Source organism: Rhipicephalus microplus, chromosome X, assembly GCF_043290135.1.
Source record: "Rhipicephalus microplus isolate Deutch F79 chromosome X, USDA_Rmic, whole genome shotgun sequence".
Lineage (NCBI taxonomy): Eukaryota > Metazoa > Arthropoda > Arachnida > Ixodida > Ixodidae > Rhipicephalus > Rhipicephalus microplus.
The window spans coordinates 327,801,060-327,817,894 of record NC_134710.1 but is presented as its reverse complement, the minus strand read 5'-3'; the positions used below and the strand labels follow the sequence as shown (position 1 = coordinate 327,817,894).

At 47.3% G+C, this 16,835-nt stretch overlaps 1 protein-coding gene and 2 non-coding genes across 6 annotated transcripts in view; 2 read left to right on the top strand and 1 right to left on the bottom strand.

The window, feature by feature from the left end:
• LOC119161271 (arylsulfatase B) overlaps positions 1–16,835 on the bottom strand; it is a 150,798-nt gene that overhangs the window by 71,803 nt on the left and 62,160 nt on the right. The gene's annotated exons all lie outside the window — the stretch shown is intronic.
• TRNAV-AAC (transfer RNA valine (anticodon AAC)) lies at positions 3,741–3,813 on the top strand. The gene has a single exon. It is a non-coding gene; the product is annotated as a tRNA-Val (tRNA).
• On the top strand, positions 10,678–10,750 carry TRNAV-AAC (transfer RNA valine (anticodon AAC)). The gene has a single exon. It is a non-coding gene; the product is annotated as a tRNA-Val (tRNA).

Below are 16,835 nucleotides of genomic sequence, written 5' to 3'. Positions count from 1 at the left end.
AAAAACAACTACGTTGCTGATTTGTTTACATCGATCTTGTAGTTAGGCCTAGGCGCGTTCGAAATGGGAAGCTATCTCAAAAACTACGCCAACTTATCCGTAATACTTGGATATCGGAGCTAACTGTAGGCAAGCGAAGCCACTTTGAACAGTCGCTTGCAGCGGACAAAGTGAATCTTTTAACAACTACGCCAAAATCATTTCGAAGCGTGCGTCCGAGAGCACCGCCATGTTTACGTACACTACGTACACCTACGCTACCACGGTAACGTGAAATCTGAAAAATACCGCACGTACTGGAAGCTGTACGGGTGACGTACGTATCTGCGCATGCGCACTTTGATTCCGGTATCACGTTACACCCGGTAAGCCCGGTATACTATCTCTCTCTATTAAACCCCAAAACTGGTGACCCCGCAAAGCTCCTTACAATAGAATTCTACAAACCTATTAGTTTGAGCAACATCGACTTAAAATATGCATGAAGGTTCTAGCAAACGGCTCCAAAGCGTTGTCACATCTATTGTCGGCAAGCATCAGACATGTGGTATTAAGGGCAGAACCAAAGTGGTTTTAAGAGAGAAAGGAAGAGAAAAGTGGGCCCCGTAACTGTCTGCTTCAGCGAGCGACACCTCAACAGTAGCTCACAAGGGATGGGGGGAGGAGGGATCAAAAGTATAGGAATTGAGATGTAAAGAGAGATAAACAGTGTGCCAGAGTGCGACGACATATCGAGGGGTTAGGAGAGATAGGAAAGATGAAAACATGGTCACACGATTCCGAAGACGGGGCACAGCTTGCGAGAGCTCTTGTCGGCGTCAGGAGAGGGCGTAGAGCAAGTTCAGTTGGTCAGAGCTACACTGTCGTCGGAGGTCGGCGTCAGGAGATGACGTAGGGCGAGCCCAGTCGGCCAGAGCTACGCTGACGTCGGAGTACGCGAAGGCACAACCGGTCAGCACGGAATTCAGCGAGCGAGTCCCCGGGGCATAACCATATTCACAAACATACACGTTCACAAAAATACACGTAGTCAGAAGTATTTTAGAATGCGGTGACGCGAACCATGACCACGTGGCCATGATTAAGCTAGATCTGCATAAAGCGTTCGATAAAGTTGTACATGAAGTTTTGTTTTTATTGCTGGAGCATTCGAAGGTAGGAACTGTCATTACCGAAGGTGTTAAAATGGTGTATCATGACTGTACGGCTAATTTGGTAATAAACAAAGAAGTAAGTGCTCCAATACCTGTGTGCTCGAGCGTGGAGCAAGGTTGTGCTTTGTTGCCACTTCTTTTTGCGCTTTACTTGGAGCCTTTTTGTTTTCGCAACACCAAGTGTAAGGGGATATAAGTTTCTCAGCAGTGAAATTAGAATTTTCGCTTATGCTGATGACGTTGCACTGTTTAGCAGTGACAAAGAAAGCGCCCAAAGTTGTACGAATAGCTAGAGAATTTTGTGCAGCAACAGGTAGCGCAATTCGTTGGCCAAAACATCTGGCCTTTTGGCATGGTCAGTGGCAAAGCACACCCGTAGTTTATTGTAACACGAATTCCAAAATCATGCCGGGAAAGTATCTCGGCATTCTTTAGGATATATTCCGCAATGCTACTGAGTATTGGTCTGAAGAAAATAAACGAATAAAAAATTGTACTGATAAGTGGGGTGGCAGCAATTTTTCAATGTTCGCCAGAGCGTCCGTGTGAGATGGGATTTTGGTTGCAAAAGTGTTCTAGGTATTACAGGTGTTAGCTATGACCCGTACTTCAGTCCAAAAAATGCACCGAGTATTCGCGACCTTCACACGGGGATCACAGTGGGAGCACACAAGCCGGTTCGATTTATTTCATGGAATAAAATATGGGGGTCTGGGGCTTTTACACTTGTTCTTCAAGCAGTTTGTGTGCAGATTCACGTTTGCTCAAGATCAGACTGATAATTTCTTGAGAACAGTGATCCAAGCAAGACTGCAGAACTCTTACCTGATTTCGTCGTGTCATCCATTTCTTTCCAAGCTGGACCACTCAGTCCCTATTTGCGAGAAGTAGTTACGGCTAGACGCCTGCTCAAGGAAAGATTCTCGTACGAATACTTGTCCGGTGAGCCAAAAAAACAGTATCTTGACCTTCTTGATGACTTTTAACAGTGCCCGTCTATCGAGCTCCGCACACGCTAGGTCGTGACCGTGACGGGTTAAAGCGTGTTAAGAGAATACTGGTCGGACCTTCTGTCAAAACATTCTTCTTTCAAGTACATACCGGCACACTCCCTATACTCTCATGACTAAAAAGCAAAGGGCTTTTTGTACCGTGGTCCGTCAACTGTCTTATCTGCGGCAAACCAGAAACGATAAATCATATCTTTCTTGACTGCCATGGTGTTGTGTTCTTGTGGGACGTACTACAACAAACTCTAAAAAAATATCTACCTATAAACGCCTTCGAATTCCGCTTTCTTCCGTGTGCAGCTGCAACAAAAGTGCCGAGTGACATGTTGCTTTGCATGCATAGTGTGTGGAAAACAAGAATGGATGTTCGACATTTTCGTGTAGATGCTCACTCAGCAAGAGATTATTTTGTTGACAGTATGCTGTATACACGAGACTTGTTTCAAGCGCAGTCTCAACCCCCCGAGTGGTTACCCGTTCTCGACAAATTCGGAATCTGTGAAGTCGTTTTAAACCAAGTGCACTGGCCAAGATGATGGTGGTGTTTTATTAGGTGTATACATTTTGTATGTATTTTTTTCTTGGGGTTGTTCAAAGCAATAAATAAAAAACAAAGAACAATCGTGGCGGAGTGGTTAAGGCGATGGACTCAGCATCTATTGGAATATTCCCGCGCAGGTTCGAATCCTGCCTACTGCGAATTTTTTGCTACAATATACATTTAGACGCTATCTCTGCAAATAAATAGATCAGGGTACCACGCACGTAGTCGTGGCCGAGTAGATAAGACGATGTAAATGAAAAAGTGTGCCTGTGTTGTAGTGGTTACCACATCAGCCTAACACGCAGAAGGTCCCAGGCACAATCCCTGCCAGGCACATGTTTTTTTTTTCATTTCTTGGTCGCGTTCGTACAAATAGTTTGCGTTTATTTTCTCACAAGTGTAAGAAAACACTTTCAGGATCTCTAGAATAATCACTTCAACTAGTGACATGAACGTCTCTGACGTCTCCTAAATAGACGAATATGTATTCGTTTTTCATCCGTAGCACAGGGACCCATACAAATCAACCTGTAGCTGTTTGAGCCCCCCCGTTTAAGGGAAGGTTACGGAACATATGATGCAATATGTCATCCTTTTAAGCGGTCACAGTAACCAGTCTGGCACATGGCGACAGCACGAAAACATGTTCTGCACCCGTGCTTGTGGTGTATGGCAATCACATCCGCCTACCACGCGAAAGGTCCCAGGTTTGATCCGTGCCAGACACATTTTTTTCGGAAGAGTTTATGCAACTTGAGTTTATTTTCTGACAAGTGTAGGAACACATTTTAACGATCTCTGGAATAATCCCTTCAAGTAGTGATACTAATGACCGTGATGTCCCCGAAATAGACGAATATGTATTCGTTCTTCCTACGCAGCACAGGGACCCATACCAATGACACTGTAGCTGTTTGAGCCTTCACGTTTGAAGCAACGTTACGGAACATATGACGCAATATGTCATCCTTTTGAGCAGTCACAGTAACCGGTCTGGCACATGGCGACAGCACGAAGACCTGTTCTGCACCCGTGCTTGTGGTGTATTGGTAATCACATCCGCCTAACGCGCGGATGGTCCAAGGTTCGATCCCTGGCAGGAACAAGTTTTTTTTATATTTTCGGACGCGTTTGCGCAAATGGTTCACTTTTATTTTCTCAGAACTGTAAGGACACAATTTAAGGATCTCTAGAAAAATCCCTTCAAGTAGTGATATAAACGTCCCTGATGTCTCTGTTATAGTCCCGTTAATTCCACAGGTGATCGCCGGGCTAATTCCAAGAGCCAAAGTCTCGGCCTCCCGAACTGCACCACGAGAGCGCGGACAAATTTGAAGTGGTCCTATTTGGCACGTCAGAGGACACCGGCTGTGGCCCAGAGCACATGTCAGAGCCGAGAGTTGATAAACAAAACCAAATTTTATTCTCAAATATGTCAGATCAAACGATACACAAATATGCACACTCGGTAGCAGTTTAATACGATGTCTCCAATCCAACAACGTACTACACAGTACAATCAGGCACACTCGAAACAACGGACAAAAACAACAATACGCACTACAATGCAATCACGTGCATCGAACAACCAAGACACTTAAAGACTAAAGAGTTGAAAAAATTATTCAGTCCACACTCCTTGGAACAAAGTCTGAATGATACTCTTCCAAGAATCACTCACTCAAAGTACAGCGCTGTTGTCGTTTCGCTCCCCCGAAGTTTCTCTTCCAGGAAACCTCGCGTCTTCAATTGGCCGCTTCCAAGCACCAAACATATTCGCCGGTAACACGTCGGCTTCCCACGCGCAGCTGTTGCAACGCGTCTTCGCTTGCTGGCGGTAGACACACTCTTCTGCATATAGCACGAGTCTTCACCCTTCAGGTGGAAATCCTCTTCATTACCTGCTTTGTCACTCAGGACAGAGCCTTCGCCGACGACACGGTGGAAACACCCTACGCACTTTGGCACATACTTTCTTATTCTCCTGTTCTTCTATCTCTGCTGCTCAATAAATATATTCCGCGCTAGGTTCGAGAAACTTCTCATCGTTTTGTCGGCGCGATGCACAGCCAAAGATGGGGAAAGAGCGAGAGGTTTCGAGGGCCGTCTGCTACTCGTGACGCAACTCTGCATCACCCCGCCTCTTTCCTTCGAGAACCTTCCAAGGCTTGCTCAGCCGCCACTGTGAGGAGGTTGGTCGGCCATACTACGCTTCCGAGGAAGGGGGGGGGGACGCGCCCGGAAGATGTTGAATGCTTGTTTTCTTCTTTATTGTTGACCCTGAGGCGTCTCTCAGCGCTTGGTATCGTTACTGTCGCTTTATTTCCACGGCAGGCGCTTTTTTGGAGCGCTAGTTTGTGACAGTCTCCGAAATTGACGAATATGTATTCGTTTTTCCTACGTAGCACAGGAACCCACACAAACGACACTGTAGCTGTTTAAGCCAACACGTTTGAGGAAACGTTACCACACATGTGGCGCAATATGTCATCTCTTTAAGCAGTCACAGTAACTGGTCTGGCACATCGCGACAGCACGAAGACGTGTTCTCCACCCGGGCTTGTGGTGTAGTGGTAATCACATCCGCCAAACGCGCGGAAGCTCCAAGGTTCGATCCCTGGCAGGCACATGTTTTTTTATATTTTCGGACGCGTTTGCGCAAATAGTTCACTTTTATTTTCTCAAAAGTGTAAGAACACAATTTCAGGATCTCTAGAAAAATCACTTCAAGTAGTGATATAAACGTACCTGATGTCTCCGAAAGAGAAAAATATGTATTTGTTTTTCCTATGCAGCACAGAACCCTTACAAATGACACTGTCGCAGTTTGAGCCCCCACGCTTGAGAACGCTACGGCACATATGACGCAATATGTCATCATTTTAAGCGGTCACAGTAACCAGTCTGGCACATGGCGACAGCACGAAAACATGTTCTGCACCCGTAATTGTGGTGTATGGCAATCACATCCACCTACCACGCGGAAGGTCCCAGGTTGGAGCCCTCACAGGCACCTGTTTTTTTTTCGCACGCCTTTGTACAAATAGTTCGCGTTTATTTTCAAGCAAGTGTAAGAACACATCTTCAGGAACTCTAAAAAAATCACTTCAAGTAGTGATACAAACATCCATGATGTGTTCGATATTGATGAATATGTATTTGTTTTACCTACGCAGCACAGAGACCCATACAAATGACACTGTAGCTGTTTGAGCCCCCACGTTTGAAAAAATACGTTACGGCACATTTGACGCAATATGCCATTCTATTAAGCAGTCACAGTAACCGGTCTGGCACATGGCAACAGCACGAACACGTGTTCTGCTCCCGGGCTTGTGGTGTAGTGGTAATCACATCCGCCTAACACGCGGAAGTTCCAAGGTTCAATCCATGGCAGGCACATCTTTTTTTTCGGACGCGTTTGTACAAATCGTTTGCGTTTATTTTCTCACAAGTGTAATGATACACTTTCAGGATCTCTAGAATATTCACTTCAAGTAGTAATAAAAACGTCCCTGATGTCTCCGAAATAGACGAATATGTATTCGTTTTTCCTACGCAGCACAAGGACCCATACAAATGGACCTGTAGCTGTTTAAGCCCCCCCGTGTGAGGAAAGGTTACGGCACATGTGACCCAATATGTCGTATTTTTAAGCAGTCAGAGTAACCGGTCTGGCCCACGGTGACAGTACTGGTGGTTTTGGGACGTTAAACCCCACAAATCAATCACGGTGACAGTACGAATACGTATTCTGCACCCGTGCTTGTCGTGTATTGGTAATCACATCCGCCTAACACGCGGAAGGTCCCACGTTCGATCCCTGGCAGGAACATGTTTTTTTTTTCGGACGCATTTGTAAAAATAGTTTGCGTTTATTTTCACACAAGTGTAAGAAGACACGTTGAGGATCTCTAGAATAATCACTTCAAGTAGTGATATAAGCGTCCCTGATGTCTCTGTTACAGGTCCCGTTAATTAGAAAGGCGATCGCCGGGCTCATTCTAAGGGCTGTTGTGATCCCGGGGTGCTGTTGTAGCGTGGTGTAGCTTCGGGTTGAGGAAACGACCGCTTACCAGATGGGGATACGAAAAACAAACAAGGTTTATGGCACTATTTACAAATATTTACAGCATGAGGTTAAGAGTTCACAAACCACGAGCGTGGTGGTTAAACCTTTACTTGGTTCAGAGCCTTCCCAAACTACGAACGTGGTGGTTGAACCTTTACTTGGTTCAGAGCGACGTCCTGCACTCTGCTGCGCCGTTATAAGCCCTGTCGGGCTCCTCCTTCTTCAGTGGAACACCAATCACACACACACACAACAGGTGAGGGGTACGAGCATGCACGGCGCACGTGAACAGCCAATTTCGAGTCAAGATCACTGCACTTAAAGGTGGTGCCAGAGAGGCTCTTGCTCGTCGTGTATGTCGCTGGTCGAGGGGTCCCAAGCTTCGGACAGCAGACATCAAACGGTCCGCCAATCTGTCCGCTCAATTAGCAGGGCACTTTGTGGCGGCGGTCGCCGTTTCTTCAAAGGAATACGCTGTCTTTGTTGTCCCCTCTGGAACGGCTTACCGCTTCGTGGCGACGTGACGTCTCATCCGCCGGCTAGCAGGGACAATACCTGGCGGGCATAGGCATTCGGCGAGGCGGCTACTTGTTTGAGGATTAAAAGAGCGCCGCTCCCCCGTCAGCCCTCGACGCTGGTTCCAAGAAAACCTGGGTTCCAGGCGTGGGAACGCGGCCCGGCTACGCTTTTCAGCCACAGCATGGCGCCTACCGATGGCGGTCATAACAGGGCAGATGTCTCGGCCCCCCGAAATGCACGAGGAAAGCGCGAACAATTTTGAAGTGTTCCTATTTCGCACGTCGGCAGACGCCGGCTGTGGCCCAAAGCACATGTCAGAGCCGAGAGTTGATATACAAAAACAAATTATATTCTCAAATATGGCAGATCAAACGATGCACAAATATGCACACTCGGCAACAGTTGAAAACAATATGTCTCCAATCAATCAACGTACTACACAGTACATTCAGCCACAGTCGAAATAACGGACACAAACACCAATACGCACTACAATGTAATCACGTGCATCGAACAACCAAGACATTAAAAGACTAAAGAGTTCAAAAACTTATTCAGTCCAAAGTCTATGGAACAAAGTCTGAATGATACTCTTCCAAGAATCGCTCACTCAAAGTACAGCGCTGTTGTCGTTATGCTGCCCACGAAGTTTCTCTTCCAGGAAACCTCGCGTCTTCAATTAGCCGCTCTTCAAGCACCAAACTTCTTCGCCGGTAACACGTCGGCTTCCCACGTGCAGCTGTTGCATCGAGTCTTCGCTCGCTGGCGGTAGACACACTCTGCTGCTTGTAGTACGAGTCTTACCCCACAGGTGGAAATCCTCTGCATTACCTGCTTTGTCACTGAGGACAGGGCCTTCGCCGACGACACGGTGGAAACACCCTACGAACTTTGACACATACTTTCTTTTTCTCCTGTTCTCCTTTCTCTGCTGCTCAATTAAATACTTTCCGCGCTATATTCCAGAAACTTCTCATCGTTTCGTCGGCGCGATCACCAGCCAAGCCTGGGGAAAGAGTGAGAAGTTTCGAGGGCCATCTGCGACTCGTGACGCAACTCTCCATGACCCCACCCCTTTCCTTCGAGAACGTTCCAAGGCTTGCTCAGCCGCCGCTGTGAGGAGGTTGGTCGGCCATACAACGCTTACGAGGGGGGGGGGGAGAGACGACGCCCCGGGGAGTTATCGGATTCTTGTTTTCTTTTTTATTGTCTACCCTGAGGTGTCTCTCAGCGCTTGGTATCGTTACTGTCGCTTGAATTTCACAGCGCGCGCTTTTTCGGAGCCCTCGTTTGTGACAGTCTTCGAAATAGACGAACATGTGATCGTTTTTCCAACGCAGCACAGGGACCCATACAAATGACACTCTAGGTGTTTGAGAAGGTTACGGCATTTACGATGCAATAGGTCATCCTTTTAAACAGTCACAGTAACAGGTCTGGCCCATGGCGACAGCACGAATACGTGTTCTGCACACGTGCTTGTCGTGTAGTGGTAATCACATCCCCCTAACGCGCGGAAGTTCCCACGTTTGATTTCTAGCAGGCACATGTTTTTTTTATTTTTTAAACGCGTTTATACAAATAGTTTGCGTTTATTTTCTCACAAGTTTACGAACACATTTTCAGGATCTCTAGAATAATCACTTCAAGTTGTGATATAAACGTCCCTGATGACTCCGAAATAGATGAATACGTATTTGTTTTTCCTACGCAGCACAGGGACCCATAAAAATGACTCTGTAGTTGTTTGAGCCCCCGCGTTTGAGAACGTTACGGCACATATGACGCAATTCGTCATCCTTTTAAGCAGTCACAGTAACCGGTCTAGCACATGGCGACAGCACGAAGACCTGTCCTGCACCCGTGGTGTAGTGATAATCACATCCGCCTAACACGCGGGAAGTTCCAGGTTCGATCTCTCGCAGGAACATGTTTTTTTCGTACGCGTTTGTACAAATAGTTTTCGTTTATTTTCTTCAATGTTTAAGAACACACTTTCGGGATCTTTAGAATAATCACTTTAAGTAGTGACATAAACGTCCCTGATGTCTCTGTTATAGGTCCCGTTAATTAGAGGGGCGATCGCCGGGCTAATTCCAAGGGCCGAAGTCTCGGCCACCCGAACTGCACCACGAAAGCGCGGACAATTTTGAAGTGGTCCTATTTGGCACGTCAGGGGACGCCTGCTGTGGCCCAAAGCACAAGTCAGAGCCGAAAGTTGATAAACAAAACCAAAACATATTCTTAAATGTGGCAGATGAAACGATACACAAATATGCACACTCGGTAACAGTTTAATATGATGTCTCCAATCAAACAACGTACTACACAGTACAATCAGCCACACTCGAAACAACGGACACAAGCAACAATACGCACTACAATGCGATCACACGCATCGAACAGCAAACACACTTAAAGACTAAAGAGTTCGAAAACTTATTCAGTCCAAAGTCCTTGGAACAAAGTCTGAATGAAACTCTTCCAAGAATCACTAACTCAAAGTACAGTGCTGTTGTCGTTCCGCTGTCCCCGAAGTTTCTCCTCCAGGAAACCTCGCGTCTTCAATTAGCCGCTCTTCAAGCACCAAACTTCTTCGCCGGTAACACGTCGGCTTCCCACGTGCAGCTGTTGCATCGAGTCTTCGCTCGCTGGCGGTAGACACACTCTTCTTCTTGTATCACGAGTCTTACTCCACAGGTGGAAATCCTCTTCATTACCTGCTTTGTCACTGAGGACAGGGCCTTCACCGACGACACGGTGGAAACACCCTACGCACTTTGGCGCATATTTTCTTCTTCTCCTGTTCTCCTTTCTCTGCTGCTCAATTAAATACCTTCCGCGCTAGATTCCAGAAACTTCTCATCGTTTTGTCGGCGCGATGCGCAGCCAAATCTGGGGAAAGAGCAAGAAGTTTCGAGGGCCGTCTGCGACTCGTAACGCAACTCTGCATCAGCCCACCCCTTTCCTTGGAGAACGTTTCAAGGCTTGCTCAGCCGCTGCTGTGTGGAGGTTGGCCGGCCAGACTACGCTTTTGAGAGGGAGGGAGAGACGACGCGCCCGGGCAGTTTTTAGATGCTTGTTTTCTTCTTTATTGTTGACCTTGAGGCGTCTCTCAGCGCTTGGTATAGTTACTTTCGCCAGAATTCCACGGCGCGCGCCTTTTTAGAGCACTCGTTTGTGACAGTCTCCGAAATAGACGAATATGTATTCGTTTTTCTGCGTAGCACAGGAACCCATACACATGACAGTGTAGCTGTTTGAGCCAACACGTTTGAGGAAAAGTTACGGCACATGTGACGCACTATGTCATCTTTTTAAGCTTTCACAGTAACCGGTCTGGCACATGGTGACAGCACGATGACGTGTTCTCCACCCGGGCTTGTGGTGTAATGGTAATCACATCCGCCTAACACGCGGAAGGTCCCAGGTGCGATCCCTGGCAGGCACATGTTTTTTTTAAACGCGTTTGTACGAAGTTTGCGTTTATTTTCTCATAAGGGCACGAACACATTTTGAGGATCTCTAGAATAATCACTTCAAGTAGTGATATAAACGTCCCTGATGTCTCCGAAGTAGAATAATATGTATTTTTTTTTCCTGCGCAGCACAGGCACCCATTAAATGACACTGTAGCTGTTTGAGCCCCCACGTTTGAAGAAACGTTACGGTACATATGATGTAATAGGTCATCCTCTTAATCAGTCATTGATTGATTGATTAATTTGTGGGGTTTAACGTCCCAAAACCACCATATCAATATGAGAAACGCTGTAGTGGAGGGCTCCGGAAATTTAGACCACCTGGGTTCTTTACCGTGCACCAAAATCTGAGCACACAGGCCTACAACATTTCCGCCTTCATCGGAAATGCAGCCGCCGCAGCCGGGATTCGAACCCACGACCTGCGGGTCAGAAGCCGAGCACTATAGCCTCTAGACCACCGCGGCGGGGTCTTATAAGCAGCCACAGTAACCGGCCTGGCCCATGCCGACAGCACAAATACGTGTTCAGCACCCGTGCTTGTCGTGTTGTGGTAATCACATCCGCCCAACACGCGGAATGTCTCACGTTTGATCCCTTGAATGCACATGTCTTTTTTTTTACTTTTTGGACGCGTTTGTACGAATAGTTTGCGTTTATTTTCTCACCAGTGTACGAACACATCTTCACGATCTCTAGAAAAATCCCTTCAAGTAGTGATAAAAATGTCCCTGATGTCTCCGAAATCAATGAATATGTATTTTTTTTTCCTACGCAGCAGAGGGACCCATACAAATTACACTAGAGCTGTTGGAGCCCCCACGTTTGAGAACGTTAAGGCACATATTGCCGCGACATATTGCCTGCATTCAAACAACGCGCCCATCACCGCGCACACAGGGACATACATGCGCGCCGTCTCTTGTTGAGCAGAGACGGTGATGATAGCACGAAAACCCAGCTGGCCCCGGCTGATGTGCGCCACGCGCTTGGGTCTCCTCTCGAACAAGTAGAAGAAGGCAGGCATCTTTGTTGTTCTGCTGTAACATTCTACGACCATAGTCCCTTTGAGTTGCGGGCACATGTTCGCCCTTTTATAAATACATTTTATTACACCCCGAGTCCTTCAACATCGTTACAATATGACACAATATTTCATCCTTTTAAGCAGTCAAAGTAACCAGTCTGGCGCATGGCGACAGCACGAAGACGTGTTTTGCACTCGTGCTTATGGTGTAGTGGTAATCACATCCACCTTACACGCGGAAGGTCCATGGTTCGATCCCTGGCAGGCAGATGTTTTTTTCGGACACGTCTGTACAAATAGTTCGCGTTTATTTTCCCACAATTGTAAGAACACATCTTCAGGATCTCTAAAATAATCACTTCAAGTAGCGGTATAAACGTCCCTCATGTCTCCGAAATAGACGAACATTTATTTGTTTTTTACGCAGCACAGGGACCCAAACAAATAACTGTGTAACTATTTAAGCCCCCACGTTTGAGGAAACGTTATGGCACATGTGACGCAATATGTCATCTTAATAAGCAGTCACAGTAACTTGTCTGGCACATGGCGACCGCACGACGACGTGTTCTGCACTCGTGCTTGTGGTGTAGTCAATAAGAAAAAAGTGCTTGTGTTGTAGTGGTAATCACATCCGCCTTACACGCGGAAGGTCCCAGGTTCGATCCCTGAAAGGCACATGTTTTTTTCGGACGTGTTTGTACAAATAGTTCGCATTTATTTTCTCACAAGCGTAAAAACACTATTTCAGGACCTCTAGAAAAATCACTTCAAGTAGTGATAAAAACGTCCCTGATGTCTCCGAAATAGATGAATATATATTTCTTTTCCTACGCAGCACAGGGACCCGTACAAATGACACTGTAGCTGTTCGAGCCCCTACGTTTGAGAACGTTACGGCACATATTGCTGTGACATATAGCCTGCATTCAAACAACGCGCCCATCACGGCGCGCACAGGGACATACATGTGTGCCGTCTAGTGTTGCGCATAGACGATGATGATAGCACGAGAACCCAGCTGGCCCCGCCTTATGTGCGCCACGCGCCTGGGACTCTTCTTGAAGAAGTAGGAGAAGGCAGACATCTTTGGTGCTCTGCTGTAACGTTCTAGGGCTATAGTTCCTTTGAATTGTGGGCACAGGTTCGCCCTTTAATAAATACGTTTTATTACACGCTGACTCTTTCAACATCGTTGCAATATGACGCAATATGTAATTCTTTTAAGCAGTGAAAGTAACCAGTATGTCGAATGGCGACAGCACGAAGACGTGCTCTGCACCCGTGCTTGTGGTGTAATCATTCCACTTCCGGCCGCGATAGCGAGCGGACACGTTTGGAATGGGCTCTATCGGAGCGGTATCAGCGGCAATTTCTGGCCGTGGAAACAGGGTGTTAGCTGCCTCAGATAACGAGTATCGCGTTGTTCTGCCTAGTCTGCCTTCAGGACGTCTGGTTTTGAATACTAGTTTCGTGCATGCGGATGCGAAGCATGGCCCTACCGTATAGAAGACTTCAGGGATACGATGAGTGATATGAAACTGCTCTCCGGGGTTTCGGCGTTGGGGGCGTATCAAATGAATCATGTTTGGTCCGTCACGTTCAAATGTGCCGAAGGTGCGAAGAGGCTACTGGAAAAAGCGGAAGTGAAAGTGAAGGGCCAGCGTTGCGTCCTCATTTATCCATCGAACCAGGAGCTTCGGTTGAAGCTGCACGGACTCTTGCCTACCGTACTGGACCACGACATGTGAGCGGCCTTCCTGAACTATGGCAGAGTGACGGACATCATCAAGGAATGGTGGAAGGTCAGCGGTGTGCCTGACAAGGCATCAACGACGCGAAATGTGACGATGACACTTAAGGCGGGAGTCAAGCCAGAAGATTTGCCCCATCAAATAAGGATTGCTAGTGAGCTGGCTCTTGTAGTGGTGCCGGGAAGGGCACCGCTATACTTTCGTTGCCAGTGCACCGGACACATTGGTCGGGACTGTAAGGTACCGTGGTGAACGTTGCGTCGTCGCTTTGAACACGAGTCGGAATGCATGCGTACCTGCGCCAGTGTTGCAGGGCCCGCGGGGAGCGACGACACTTCGGAGCTCCTAATGGACGAAGCAGATTTCGAGGCAGCAGCGAGAGCGGAGACAGAAAGTGACACGATGGACAGCCTGCCAGCTAACAAATCTTAGGAGAGAGATCACGTAAAGTCAACGAACCTCAAAGCCGAAGATACATTCTTGGTGAAAAATGACTCCTCGGAAGCACTGCAGACGCAGGAAGACAAAAGCAACGTGACCAAGGTAATCAGCAGGGAAGCACTGGTTGCAATGGACATTTCCTAGGAGGGAACCACGACGAATAAGCGATCACACGAAGGCGCCGAGAGAGAGAGTGAATCTACCGACCCAAGCAGTCCCGGTGAACCTCCATAAAAGCAGCCCCTGTACGTCGACCGACAGTGCGGCCACGGCCGAACATCCACAGGATCGGAGGCCGACGGCGGCGACGATGCCGCCACTGCCGCCACCGGTCATGTAGCAGTAAGCTGTGGAAGCCCCGACCTATGTTGCGGACCTCAAGGTCATGTGTCGACAGGAGCATGAGCCCATACTCTGGGTCTCTATTATAAATTATTCCAATGGCGCTACCAGATAAACCCTTGCGATTTGCTACATTCAATGTTCGAGGGCTTGCGGCGAGGAGAAAGCAACGACAGTTGTATAGACTGGTGATCGAACATGATTTAGATATCATTGCCATACAAGAAACCAAAATTAGAAGTGATGATGAGACCAAGAGTATGGTGTTACCTTTCATGTCAATGTACTACGCGGGTGTGAGTCACGCCATAGGGCGATCCGCGGGGTGCGTTCTTTTCGTGCGCCAACACCAGGGCCTTGAAGTGAGGGGTGTGAGGTCAGACTTGGCGGGGTGCATGGTTTTGTGTGATTTTTGTTATGGTTAAGTTGAATGGTGAGTGATATGCCTTTATGCTCCTAATTTACTCGACGAACGAAGACATTTCTCTGAGAGTGTCAGAAATTACTGCAACGTCGAAAGGACCCTGGTACTGATGGGGGACTTCAATTGTGTACTGGCAGCGCGTGATAAATAAAGTGGTACAGCGTATAGAGACGCCAACACGGCCGAGCTTCACAAAATAATTGATGAATATGGGCTTGAGGACGTAGCAGAATGCTTGGATTACGACCGCATTGTGCACTTCACGCATTTCCAAGCACCCAGCCACGCCCGACTGGACAGAGTGTACATTCCAGTTGAATTGATAGCACTTGCGCAAGAATATTATGTGCAGTCGGTGTAATTTAGTGAGCACTGTCTAGTCATGTTTGACGTTAATAACAAAGTGAAAAACCGAAATAAGTTTGCATGGGAATTATGGAAACTTAATGCTAAAATTTTGGAGGATGGTGTTTTCTGTGAGAAAGTGTTAGCCCTGCTCAAAGAGATAAACATTCAGACAAACACAACAATATGTGAGAGATGGGTAACATTTAGGCAAACAGCTAAATTGAAGGCACTTGAACGAGCCAGCGCTCTAAAGCACGAAAAGAATAGGTACGAGAAAAACCTGCGGCAAAGCTTGCAAATGCTAACATACGAAGAAAGCCTATCGCCTGGGACGTTCAAAGACGACATTAACACACAGAAGCAAAAACTTGAGCAGACCGATATTGAACGTTATCTGGGGGCGTTAGTGCGCGCTTGAGTAGAAGTAAAGATAACAGGCGAGGCGCCAACTAAAAGAGCCCTCGCAAAGGAAAGAAAGTGGGCCCGTCGGAACGAGATTTACGAAGTTGAACAAAACGGTGTGATCTTAAATGAACACAGTGGCATTGAACACGTGTTCACAATGTTCTACAGAAAGCTGTTCGCGATTTGCCCGGTGGACACGGAGGGTTTCGTGACGGAATTCATGCCTTTAATGCCAAAGATTGATGATAGCTCAAAGGAAATGTTACAGCGCCGTATTACGGCCGATGAGATTGTGGTGGCGATAGACGATTTGAAACGTGGGAAATCTCCCGGGCCCGACGGGCTAGGAGCCGTTTTTACAAGGCGTTCTAGTACAAAGTAGTTCCTATACTGGCTGCAATTTTAGACGATGCATATGAGCGCAAACAACTACCACCCTCATTTCTGTCAACAGACACAGTTTTTATCCCGAAAACAGACGATCGCGACCCATGAAAGCGGGTAACAGCATATCGCCCTATCAGCTTAGCGAACGTCGACTATAAGATATTCATGAAACTGTTGGCTAAAAGACTGCAAACAGTGGTGAAGGATATAGTTGAACTACACCAGACGTGCGGTATCAAGGAACGCACCATTTTCACGAACATTCATACGGCGAGAAGCCTACTCGACTGTTGTGACGTATTGTGCAAGAAGGTCGCGATTCTCCAGTCGGATCCGGAAAAGGCGTTCCACCGGGTACTTCACGACATACTATTTGTCATTGTGGAGTACGTGAACGTAAGATCTGTTATTATGGAAGGTGTCGCAATGGCGTATAGGGGTTGCACGACAAGGCTGATAATAAATAGGTCAGTAGGAGAGCTCACCGAAGTGCAGCGGTCGGTGCGCCAGCGATGCCCACTATCGCCGTTACTTTTCGCTTTATATATCGAGCCCTTGTGCCTAAGCGTAATACGGGCTAACTGGATTAATGGCTTTAAAATGCAGCAAGCGGAGGTAAAACTACTCGCTTATGCGGACGACATTGCGGTGTTTTGTGGCGACCACGCCAGTATCATTAAAACTGTGGAAATCGTGAAGCGTTATTGTGTTGCTAGTTGCATTGCATATAACTGGGGCAAGAGCCTCGGAATCTGGCATGCAGCTTGGACAATGCCACCCAGTACCTTTGCCAACATGTAATGGGTTTCCACTCCCACGAAATACCTAGGCGTCCCTTTAGAGTTTTACCGTGACAGTGAACCATACTGGCAGAACCAAGTTGCGGAAATGCGCGCAAGGTCTGAGAGGACAAAGGGCTCGGAATT